General features: G+C 38.0%; 1 protein-coding gene across 1 annotated transcript in view; it reads right to left on the reverse strand.

The window, feature by feature from the left end:
- The window catches only part of PRRG1 (proline rich and Gla domain 1), a 131,582-nt gene that overhangs the window by 48,711 nt on the left and 69,648 nt on the right, over positions 1–13,223 (reverse strand). The window lies entirely within an intron of this gene.

Genomic DNA, 13,223 nt, shown 5'->3' on the forward strand with positions numbered 1-13,223 from the left:
GATGTGAAATATGGGTGATCTCTTTGGCCACTACACCCATCATGTACCTTATTCCTCAGTCAAACCAAATCTTACCATCCTTCATATAGGTTCTTTTTATGCCTCCATAATTCTGTACCTAATATTTCCTCTACCTAGCAAACTGCTATTCCATTCAGATGTAAAATCCTCTAAAAACTTTCCCCAGATTGTACTCCCCACTTCGTTAGACAGAGCTGCTATAGACTCTCAGTATTTACGTATACTTCAATTATAGCAATTAACTATATTGTAATTTTATTATAATTTTTGGTATGCCTATCTGGTTCCCCCTCAAGACTTGAGGGCAGGGCCCATGTATTATTAATATTTTGATCCAACATCTGTCTTTCATAATACCTAGTAAAGACCTTGGTACAGTACATGATTCAATAAGCGTGGAATAAAGGAAAAGGCAGAATGGGAGAAACTTGATATCTGAATGACTAGAAGCTGGGAAGCCATGGACCATGCCTCTAATTATGAGGCAGCATCGCAAACTTAATATATGATTATGAAATCAATACATTTACTGCAAAGTTTCTAGTGAGACAGCATTTGAATATCCTTTTGCAAGAGAAACTACCTTTTGAAATTTGTACAGTACTTCTGTTTGGGCTCCGCTTGGAGCACGTCTTTTTTTGTTCTGAAAGAACCATTGATTTGCCGTAATACTTATGTAGAGGGAGAGTAGCTGGACAACTACTGTTGTGGGAAGAGGGCACAGCCAGATGCTTTTTGGCTTGGCAAGGAACTAGCACCTTGGCTCTCCAGGGTGCTGCAGTGAATTCATGAAGAATGTGCAGGATATTTTACAGTTTTGGAGAAATGCATTGATACTTAACATCTGTTGGATACCACACAAACTATGAGCTTAAGGTAATTCACAGTTTCATTATTAGATAGTTCTACATTCCTTTCCTTTGTGAAACTGGATTTTCAGCTATGATTTTTTTAAAAAAAAGTGCTGTGTTTGACAAGAAGTGAGGTTTGAGAAGTGCGGTGCCCAACAGGTACACACATCCAATTAGTAACTGCATGGCTATTTTAAGATAGAAATATCGAAACAAAGCAAGTCACATGAGTTTTTTTTGGTTTCCTAGTGCATTTATAAAAGTTACGTTTACACTATACTATAGACTATTAAGTATGCAATAGCATTATACCTTTAAAAAGCAATGTGCATACCTTAATTAGAAAATACTTTATTGCTAAAAATGCTATTACCTGACAACACAGGGTTGCCACAAACCTTCAATTTGTAAAAAAACACAATATTTGCAAAGTGCAATAAAAGGAGGTATGCCTCAGGCTTCCCTGGTGACGCAGTGGTTCAAAGTCTGCCTGCCGATGCAGGGGACGCGGGTTCGTGCCCCGGTCCGGGAAGATCCCACATGCCACAGAGCGGCTGGGCCCGTGAGCCATGGCCGCTGAGCCTGTGCATCTGGAGCCTGTGCTCTGCGACGGAACAGGCCACAACAGTGAGAGGCCCGCGTACCGCAAAAAAAAAAAAAAAAAAAAAAAAGGAGGTATGTCTGTATTATTTTTTCAAATGGTTACCAAGCTGTCAGGATATAAATACCTATTAAGTTGTTTGGACCTAATTACTTAATAAATGGAACTATTAGGCATTTCTTTTGGCCTACGGCTGCTGTGAAAAAGTCTCTGCAATAACTAAGGGCACCTTAAACTCAGAAAGTTTGGGAACCTCTGACCTAGGGGTTCTAGAGGCTGATGGAGTCCTGCCACTGCTCTCCCAAATACATCTGACACACCATGCTTGAATGGGCTAGGAAGTTCCTTCTCTGAGGAAGGAAACTGAAATCCCTTTTGAAAGTTTACAGTTACTGAAACCTGTCACATGGGTTACTGTGGCCCTGATAAGAGCTAGCAGGAAAAGAATACAGTACAGTTCCCCCCCATCCAGTCAAACCCTTCAATTGTAGGTTATCCTAAGGTCTCCCTCAATTAGCCACTCTGGTTCTGTGAGCTTGCCTGGGAAAGAGGCCAGGGAGATGAAAATGAAACAACAGGGTCACTAGGTAGCCGGAACACCGGGCAATCGGGCCTCCTGTGTTATGGAGCAAGCACAGGTGAGTGAAATGCTGGGTAGAAAGGTGCCCTACTCTTTTCCTGGCACTGCTGGTAATTACTACCAGCCAAGCAAAGGCAACCTATGCCACAGTTCACAAAGTGACTCCTCTACTGTCCTTGGAATTGTCCTGGGTACCAGAAAGCCTGGTTTGAGTGCCCTGGTTTTAATGTAAGACTATACGCCGGCAACAATAGCAAGAACATGAAGATCAAGAGAGAATGGGAACTTCCTACAAATGCACCTAGCATTCCATTATCTTTCTTCAGTGCAGGAGGCAGGGCATACTCCTCTGTTTGTGGGAGAGGGTGAGCTTCATGTCCTACTACTCCGCCATCTTGATTGCTCCTCCCAGGGCGTACTCCTCTAGACCTAAGGTGCAACCCTAGAGTTCTTCAATTTCCCATGGAAATAGGGTTGGTCAGGGAAGGAAGACAGACATTCTCATATTTCCAGGGGCTGTGGCTATTTAATCTGAGTAACAAATGTGATCTCATTGGTATTCCAAGCTTGTTAAATGGTACACATCAGTTATGCATTTAGACAGTAAGAAAAAGTTGTTAAAGCAAACAGCTATGTGAGGAAAGCAAAAACCCTACACTTCCCTTCCTCATCCATAAAATTGGAATAACAGCACCGACGTCATAGTTATAAATGAGGTAATGGACATAAAGTGCTTTGCTCAGAGCTTGGCAAAAAATGGAGCTCAATAAACAAGAGTGTGATTTGCTGTCACCATGACAGCTGTCATGGTGGCAGTTACTCCATTAAAGGAAAAACAAGAGATTTACCAAGATGATAAAAAAAATACACTTAGAAAATAAAGAATAAATGATAAAGGATAGGGTTAGCTTTCAGTCAGTCTGTATGTTTAACTCCAGGGATGCCTAGAAGTTTCGTCCCCTTGGTCAAGATTGGGATGAAATGTACTAGCTTTATAAAGTGCTGTTTAAAGCCCTTGGGGGCACTGTGTACTAGCTTGTCTACACTGTTTATTGAAAATGTATAGATTGATGGTTTGCACTGATGGTATGCAGCCTAATTTCATCTGTATGACCATTGGGTATCAAAGATTCTCAGTAAACATGTGCCTTGGCTTCCCTGAGTCCAAGGTTATCTTGCATGTATCTCGACTGTTCACAATTAGAAGAAAAAGCATGCCCTGTGTGACTAAAAATGGCCTTAGGAGCCATCTTTCTCCTGCTACACCATACCTTTAGACATTATTAAAGCCTTATGAGAGTCTCATAGGGCCTTTCAATTAGCTAATGTTGAGTAGTGCCTACTTTGATGAGTCATAAATATTTTGAGGATATCATGAGATTTAAAAATTTCAGAAGTTCTTCAGAATGTAAATTAAGGACTATCTCTGGTCCTTATTTAGAAGGACTTGATTTTGTAAGAAACTCATAAGCAAGTATCCTTTACCATACCTTATATGTTTACTTTTATTAACTTCAACTTTGATTAAATGTATGCTGACAGTCTATCATCATGAGAATTTTAATAATAGATCACAAAGAAGCTCTTAAGAAGGACAGATTAAGAAATGAGAATCATACACATGACAGATATATATGTTCAGTGAATCATGAATGAGTAGCTATAACAAAATATACTAAATAAATTATTTTCCATTGATACTTGGGTTATTTGATAGTTCAGGTAGCTATTCAATATTTGACATAATCACTGTGGATATTAAGGACAGTAAGACATTATTTATGTAGAAGTCACTCAAATAAATCCAGTCTCATAAACTTAGAAACAAAAGATGACCAAGGTCATGCATTATAACTTATCTTATGTTTTACCTACAGGGGAGCCTCAGCTCCCTTAGACTAATCAAGGATCAATTTACTCAACCCTCATCCACAAGCCTGGCTATAAGACTTGAAAGCCTCATTGCACATTAAAGCTGAGAAGTAGAAGGGACTAGGGGTGGGCTGAACTAGATCAACACACTGACAGCAACAAGAAGTGAAAGCTGATGAATCTGAAGACAAGAGGAAAGACAGACAGAAGGCCCTTTGAGGGTTATTGAGTAGGTCCTAACCCTGCTCACACTAACAGCTCCCAAAGCTGTAGGCATCAATGATTATGTTTATCATGGTGAACCTGACTCACCAAGAAAGGACCACATGATGTTCACGATATTGTTTAAGAAGGCAGTAAGGTATATGATCTATTTTAGAACTATTTCCATAAAAATAGTTTTTAAAAAGTTTTTTTTAACAATTAAAAAAGGTGAGCATGAGCAGTCTGCAAAATGTATTTATTCAAGTGGAAACTTCATTCCTAGACAGTGCTGTGTAAATGTTGGTGTGCCACAGACTGAAACTATAATGAGTCCACATGCTAACCAGGAAGCTGTGTCTTTTCTGAATAAATCTCTGATATCTTGTTTAGTTGTGAATTTCTCATAAAAGACTGCATAAGATGCTAAGCTATCCACTTATTTGAGCCTTCTGTTAGTCATATGAAAACTGCCTTTTGAGGCTATCTTGCTGAAGTCTGAGAAAGCCAATATCCGTTCACCACTTTCACTAACCGTTTATTGAAACAAATGAAACTGCAGGCAAAGAGAAGAGTATGGTAGGGTGAAAAGGTCCCGAATTTGTAGTCAGGTATGCGGATTCCTGTCCAGCTCTGGCACTAACCTGGCTGCATGATTCTGCATTTGTTGCTTAATTTATCTGGGCCTGTCTCCTAATTTGTGAACCTAAGGTGTTATATGTATATGATTTCTTAGGTCCTTTGAGTTGTAACTGTGAAGTTCTATACTTGGAAAGATTTTTGTTAAGTGGGAGTAGTGTATCACATCCAAATTCTTTGGGGATATGAACACACTATTTTTCAGCCAAGCAACCACCATCCCACAAACCAACCAAAAAAAACAAACAAACAAGAAGCAAAAATCAACAAGAAGCGCACTAAATCCTGTGCTCAGATTTATATACTATAAAAGAAAATCTTATGAAGTGTCATACTCATAATTCTTTGTTTTCTTGCTTCTAAGCCATTTTGATACCATCATTTACTCAGTTGTGCGTGCATACGATGCCTTCAAGGTTTTTTTCCTGCTGAAATGGGTATTAAATAGGCATTTCTTATCAGACTGATGGATATAACTTTCCCTAGAAAAACAAAGTCTCACTAGAATTCTAAAGTGACATTTCACCTCCTAAAAACCAATATTATGCAAAATAAAAAGATCCTATTTGGATTATCTTCCTATTAGTTAGGGAGGTGGAAAAATCAGATTATTTCCCAATTGTATTTCACCACTGTAACCTATTTGTGGAAATTAAAGGTTAATTTTTTCATAGCAGGTAGGTTTATAATTCAGAATTTGTTGTACAGTGGTGCTCATGTGCCCAAACAGGTTGTCACAAACTTACAGCTTAGTTAGAATGGCATGTAGTATATGTATTCACAGGAATTAGGAAGCTGAAACCCACTCAAGGACTGAGATATTTGAAAAATAATGTGAAGTTACAGGACTGAGCTAGTTCGAGTGGGGAGTCTCAGGGTTTGAGAGAAGAAGTAATTAATATCTTTAATATCCTGAACCTGCTTCTTAAGGACAATGTAGTGGTTATGATCACGAACTAAAACTTTAAAAAAAGATATCTTTGTGCTACCGGAGGTATGCAATGAAACGCCAGATGATAACAGGCAGGTTTCCTGGAATAACTGTGGAGAAAATGCCAGAAATGGATTTCTATGAGAGAGAAGACAAAACAGGTAATGTACGTCTATAAAGCCAATATTTTTTTAAAACAAAACAAATATGGTTCCCCCCTGCCGACTGGGTCTTGCTAACTCAATATGGTTTTCTTAAAAGCTAAATTTTACATCAAATATTCAGATGTCTCTTGTCTAACAATTTTACGCTTTGTAAGGAATAATGAGATACAGAGAAAAGATCTAATAGATTCTCCCATAAAGGAAGGTAAAAGGCCAAATTTTCTTTGAAGGAGTTTTACAATTCATAACGCCTTATCAAAAAGAATTCTTAATGAAATAAGGATGACAGCAATCAAGTTAATAGCAATTGCAATAACTGGTTTAAATGTATGGTATGGTACTCTAACACATGATATTTATAGACTAGGGGCTGTGCCTTACCCACAGGAAACAAACATGGAATTAGAAAATGGTCTAATTTGCACAAAATTAAGCACACGATCAGGTGGAATCATGAAAACACGGGAATTCCAAAGATAGGTATTTCTCTTATCACTAGTGCCTCAACTGTTATCAACAAGAATATCATTAGTCTTAGAGTTTATAGTTGTCACGACCATAAAACTTTGTTTTTAGCTTATGGATCTGATTTACACTGATTACAGTTCTGTCCCATATGGAAGAAAATAGAAACAACTATAACAATCACCATTTAAATGGGGGGAAAGGCATGTAGAGAGACTCAGCAAATGTGAAATATAGTTTTAAATACATAGCTCTATGTTATAATCAATGCTTCACAATCTGTCAACATAGTATGGTATTATCTATGTGATAGTTAGCTGTAATCTAGATGTAAGGAGTGAATAGATGTTAGGAGTGAATAGTTGTCCTAATAGAACACATACTACATTTAATCAAAAAGCCACATTTCAGAGGTGGTTGTTCAGACAGCATTCAAAGATAGTATTCAGCTATCTTTCTCTTCTGTGCACAAACAGCAGAGCATGGTGGATTTCAGAAATGGCGTCTCATTGACAAATTAGTGCCTTTGTTAATTAGCACATGGATTTCAGAAATGACTTTTCGCTGGTGAAATCAATGTTATTTATATGTGAATTTGCTCTAGAAATGATAGAATTCAAACTTTCGCTTGCTCTGTCTGAAGGGGAGGTACTACATACCAGGAGCTCTCTTTTCCTCCCCTTCTCTCATAGTGGCTCCTCAGGGACCCCTTTAGAAAACCTGGCGCTTCACTGAGCAACACTGGAAACCACTGATCCATCTCAATCCCTTCATTTTACACTGAAATCCAGAGGTTAAGTGACTTATCCAAGGACACAGCTGCTTGATTATAGGACCAGGACTGTACCTTGGTTTCTAGAACCATAATGGAAGAAAATTTCACATACTGCGGTATGGGAAAGTCATTCTGGCTTATATATGATTTAACTCGAAGTTTATGCTAACTAAAACAGCCTGTTTGTGGCCTATCAAACATGCATTGTACAGCTGCCTTAATCCTTAAAGAAAAGGGTGCACTGTCCATGTTAAAAATAAAGGTGAAATGCCTCCCTTCCTGGGTCGCCAATGCTGGTATGCTTTCAGTGATAAGACTCCCTTCCCAGGTGCCAAGGCCATACTGAGTCCCTGTGTATATGCTGATTTGTTGTGGCTGTTGTTTTGAAATCTTGAAGGAATGGATCCCTGACTTCTTTGATGTTCTTTGTTCTGACAAGATATAAAACTGTGCTGAAAACCATGCTTCTTCAGACTAGTTCCTCAGAGTTACCTGAGCTGCTGTCTACTGGGCTACAGTTCTTAGTTTGGCTCAAATAAAACTTCTTTCTATTCCTATCATAGATCAGTTTATTGATTATTTCTGTTGACAACCATATGCATTTGTCCCTCGGTAGCCATGGGGGATTCATTCCAGAACCCCCTATGGATACCAAATTCTGCAGATGCTCAAGTCCCTTATGTGAAATGGCATAGTATTTGCATATAACCTATGCACATCCTCTCATATACTATAAATCATCTCTACATTACTTATAATAACTAATACAATGTGATACATAAATAGTTGGAAACATAATGTAAATTCTATGTAAATAGTTGCAGGCATGCAGCAAATTCAAGTTTCACTTTTTTGAACTTTCTGGAATTTTTACTTTTTTCCAATATTTTTGATCCATGGTTGGTTGAATCCATGTATGTGGAACCTGTGGATACCTGCAGACACAGAGGGCCAACTCTAGTGCTCTCCTTTAGACCGGAATTACTTCTATGAAAATCATAATATGTTAATTATGGCTTATCTCTAAAGATTTCCTTCCCTTTATTCTAAATCAGTGGTTTTCAATCTTGGGAGATATCGCACCCCAGGGAACATTTGGCAGTGTCTGGATACATTTTTGATTCTCACAACTTGGGGGGTAGGTGCCACTGGCATGTAGTGGGGAGATGCCCCACAACAAAGACTGACCTGGCCCCAAATGTCAATAGTCACTCCTACATGTATGCCCCAAAGAACTGAGAACAGATACTCAAACAAAAACTTGTACATCGAGGTTCACGGTAGCACTATTTAGAATAGCCAAAGGGTGGAAACAACACAAACGTCCACCAACTGATGAATGACTAATCACATTGTAGTATATTCACACAATGGGATATTATTCAGCCATAAAAAGGAATAAGGTACTAATACAACATGGATAAACCTAAAAACCATTATGCTACGTGAAAAAAGCCAGACACAACAAAAGGGCACATATTGTATTATTCCATTTAAATGAAATATCCAGGATAGGTAAATCCATAGAGCTAGAAATCAGATCACAGGTTGCCAGGGCCTGGGAAGGGAGAAACAGAGACTGTTTAATGGGTAGAGGGTCTCCCTTGGAGGTGATGGAAATGTTTTGGTACAAGATAGTTGTACAACACTGTGACTGTACAAATGCCACGAAACTGCACACTTTAAAATGGTCAATTCTATGTTATGTGAATTGTTTTGCCTACATTATGTGTTTTGCCTCAATTTTTTAAAAAAAATGTCAATAGTGCTAAGGTTGAGAAACCATTCTAAACTTACGTACCAAAGTTATTTTCTTCTTGAATAGGTAAAAGGCAAAGAGGATTCCATCAAAGACAAAAAGCATCAAGCACTATAATGAGTTTAAAAAAAAAAAAAAAGCAGCCTGACCCTTAAATAGTAAGCTCATTTTTTTTCTGATGGAAAAAACTTGCCAGGAAAAAATAATGGCTGTTGTCAACCCCAAGCAGATTTGTTTTACTGTTATAAAATTATGAAGCTAGACAAGGGTTTACGATAAATTGGTGACATCATCTGAACTGCAGAGGCATGAATATGCTACCATAATAGAAAGACTCTCAGATTTAATATAGGCCAGAAAATGAAATAACTGTCTTTAAATGTGTGCCTTCACTTGAACTGTAAACTGGGAGCTGTCAAATAAAATTCGGCACTACATTACGAGACAGTCACTTTACAAGGCTTGTCAGTTTGAACACTCACTCATTCCCTGTTTGAAAACATGGAGCTGTATGCTCAGAATGAAAGTTTAGGATTGGCCTCAACTGAACAGTAGTTCACCAGTGACTCAAAGAGCTTAGAAATTTACTGTGGTAGCTATAAACCATCTTTCCTTCCATTAAGTCTTAATAAGTGGAGGGGACATGTTTGGGTTCTTTGAACTAAAGGAGCCAAGTACATCCAGTGACCCAAAGGAATGATGCTGCTATGTTTTAATAATAATAAAAAGAGTGTAACTGGTAGCACTGTCTCTGTTTCTCTACAGCACAACAATATATTCATGTATACTAGGACATCAAGGGCATGTTACCATTAAGCATGGAAAATGAAGATGGAAACTGACTTTGCAGATTAAGAATTTATAGACCTAGGGTTACCTACTAGGCTAGGTAAAAGCTATCTCCAAAGATTAAATACTGAAAGAGGAGAAACAGAAAAAATGCTAAGGTATCTTTTATATTTTTATGTTAATTATTCTTCACAAATAAGACCTGTCTGCCTGCTATCATTCAGCTATTCCAGATATTGTTTTCTATACAACAAAGCAAAATTAATCAGTTTGAAGATTCATGGCTAAATATTATTCCTATTTTGTAAAAGACGAGTAGGAACATCTTGTGGTTTGCTATTATTGAGGAAACATGAAGAATTTCTTCCAGAAGCTTTGTTATTAAGGTAAAGACAGTGAAATTAGCCATCATAACTGCATATTAGAGTAATAAATACCATAAATTGCTGCTATAGCACTTAAAATATGCAGAAAGTGTGTTCTGACAGAAAAAAATCAGATGGAAAATAGGTGTGATTCAAAGTCAAATTCTACTCAAACATTGTAACAAAAACAACAACCCCCAAATTTTTTAGCAAGACATCTCCCAAGAAATTGCTTTGTGGAATACTGAGACTTTTGTCATTTTATCGTGAATGTACCAGTTATTCGGGGCGGGGAGGGTAGGGGTAGGGGCGGGGATCAGAAGGTAGGATAAAGTTTTACTTTCCATCTGAAGACGATTATTGATATATACTCTCTAGTATTATGTACATGATATTTGGTAAGCCTATATATACATATTTGCAAAATCCTTACATTCTCTTCTTTGTGAAAATGCTAATTCTCTAGTAAAATCTTACACATAGTTTTATTTATACATGCTATTGTTTTTTTGTAACAGCATCTCCCCTTGTCGTCTACATGCTGTTCTGGTATTCCATGCTGTATTTTATTCTTTGTGTTATGAAGAACCACAAATATAAAAACCTATCAATCAAGAAGGTTGACTTTCACCACAGAAGTGGTGTCTTAGGCTCCTTACTTTGGGCACCTCCCACTGTGGGCTGTGTACAGCAAGCTTCTGAGTTGAATTATCCTGTTATCTAGCTTGGTGACTGCCAATTACTGCTGCTGCCTTTGAATTACTGCAGCCACGGACCACCGCTGCTCAGAGGATTTTTTTTTTTTTTTTTTTTTTGCAGTACGCGGGCCTCTCACTGTTGTGGCCTCTCCCGTTGCAGAGCACAGGCTCAGTGGCCATGGCTCACGGGCCCAGCCGCCCCACGGCATGTGGGATCTTCCTGGACTGGGGAACGAGCCCGTGTCCCCTGCATCAGCAGGCAGACTCTCAACCACTGCGCCACCAGGGAAGCCCTGCTCAGAGGATTTTGATATTTGAGGCACTCTACTATCTGACACACGTGTTTTAGCTGTTACCATAAATGTTGATGAACACTGAGCCATTTCTCTTTTCCTATCTGCCCACTCCCCCCATGCTGTGAGAAACATATGAATATCATCGTAGTTCTAAGAAAATATTTTCTTCCATACCTTTCACAGCAGCAGATAGCTCCTAAGTTTTTAATCAACTTTATACACTGCTGATGACTAGGGTGTTCAGAATACAATTTGTTGGAAGAAAATAAAAACTGGATATGACATAAGGAAACCCACGTTTGTCTTCTGACTCTTCATTTATAAACTGTGGACTTTAGATAAGACTTTCTCTCATGACCCTCAGTTTTATAATATATAAAATGAAGGTAATAATACCTATTTACATTATAGGGTTCTCTTACAACTCAAATAAGATAATGAAGGAGAAATATGTACGAGTTATGAAATGCTCTACAGATACTTGTTAATATCAAAATAATTATATATTCATAAAAGTCCTAAATACTAAATTCTAGCTAAATACTAAATCCCTATATAGTAAATGGGATTTCAATGCCACATACCAAGGACACAATTTGTAAGAATTTGTTTATGAATTTTTTCATATCACATAAATAAAAGAATGATTCCTCTAACATATTTATAAATAATTTCTTCATCCAGTATCAAAGAATACTAAAAGAAATTCACCTCAATTTCATTTTAATTTTTCATCGACACTGTATGGTTTCCCAGCTGTGTTCTTTGTTTTCATGGCTCCTTAATTAATGAGGCTAGTGCCATGTCTTTGTGATATTTTCCTCTGCTGTCCCTTTGTATGACACATTGAGCTATGTTTGTGAGAATCTTTGCCAAATCTACTAAAAACTCCATTGTACACTGCCAGAAAAGGAAAAAAAGAGCCCACAGAAGCACCTTTTTTTTCACTAAGCATCCTTTTTTTCAGCAATTAACAAGTATAATCAGACAAACTAAGTAAAGCTTAGAGTGTAAAGGACAGATTCTTTGAGATTCAGGATTTTAAGGATGTTTTTAAAGTGCTTAACACAGTCAAAATGCTGCTATTACACACTTCCATGTGTTTGTAAAAGTAGTATTTCTTTTGAAGCACTTCCCTTATCTCATCTCCAGGTTGGAAACATGCCCATCTTTGCAGATTACAGTACCATGCCCTGTCCTTTAGCAAGAACTCTATTAATTACCTGACCATTTAAACAAATACTTGGTGGGGCGCCTTTTAAAGCAAGCACCGAATGATCTCCCTGCTAATAACCTGATGACCATTGTGAAAAGGAAGAATGAAAACAAGAAGTAATATGTTGCCCTGTCTCAGTGCAGCTTTCTTCACCATATGGCCATGATGAAATCCAATCATCACAACATTCTCAAATTCACTTGAAGCTTGGAGAAAGTGAGGATCAAACCATGATGAGTCACTCTGGAAGGTTCTGTTGACAGCTGACTTGGAGTTAGGACGTGGTATGGATTAGTCCCAGAACTTTGACCAGTTTTTTTTATTTAGTCATTTTTTAAAAATTTCTAAACTTTCAGAGATTGGTATCTTTTGTGAAGGTTGGGAAAGAACCAGAGTACCCAGGAAAGCACTGGAGAAAACACACAAAAGCTGGCTCATCAAGGTTCAGGAAGATATTTTCTATCTATAATCCTTGGGGCTGCCTACCAGGGCCCATACTGACATGGGGCGAGAAAGATGCCTAGAGTATAAACATAAGGAAGCACTCTCTGTCACTTGCACAACCCTGGTCCCAGCCCTGCTGCCTACAGAGGCATCTGATCAAATAACTTCATTTTAACTACTGAAAGACATAACCAATGAAGATATACAGTAAGGACAGCAACGAGCACATCACTGCACTCTTCCATTATACTTCAGAGTTCTCAACACGCTTTCATATATATTATCACATTATGACAACCACAATCTCCTGAGGCTAATAGTGCAGAATGTTTTTAATCCCACCTCAGAGATGAACAAACAAGTTTAGGGGAACAGTAGGATTTGATCAAGACAGTAGAGGTAGAACTTGAATTCAGGTCTTTGACCTATGTCCAGTACTCTTCTCATTATACTTCCCCAATACCAAGTCTTCCTCTGAGGTCCTTTATAGCATCAGATTTTTATGGTCTACATTGATTAGAATTATTTATGAAGTCACTGCAGTGGCTGGTTATTA

The sequence above is a fragment of the Grampus griseus genome (assembly GCF_964374135.1).
Source record: "Grampus griseus genome assembly, chromosome: X".
NCBI classification, from domain to species: Eukaryota; Metazoa; Chordata; class Mammalia; order Artiodactyla; family Delphinidae; genus Grampus; species Grampus griseus.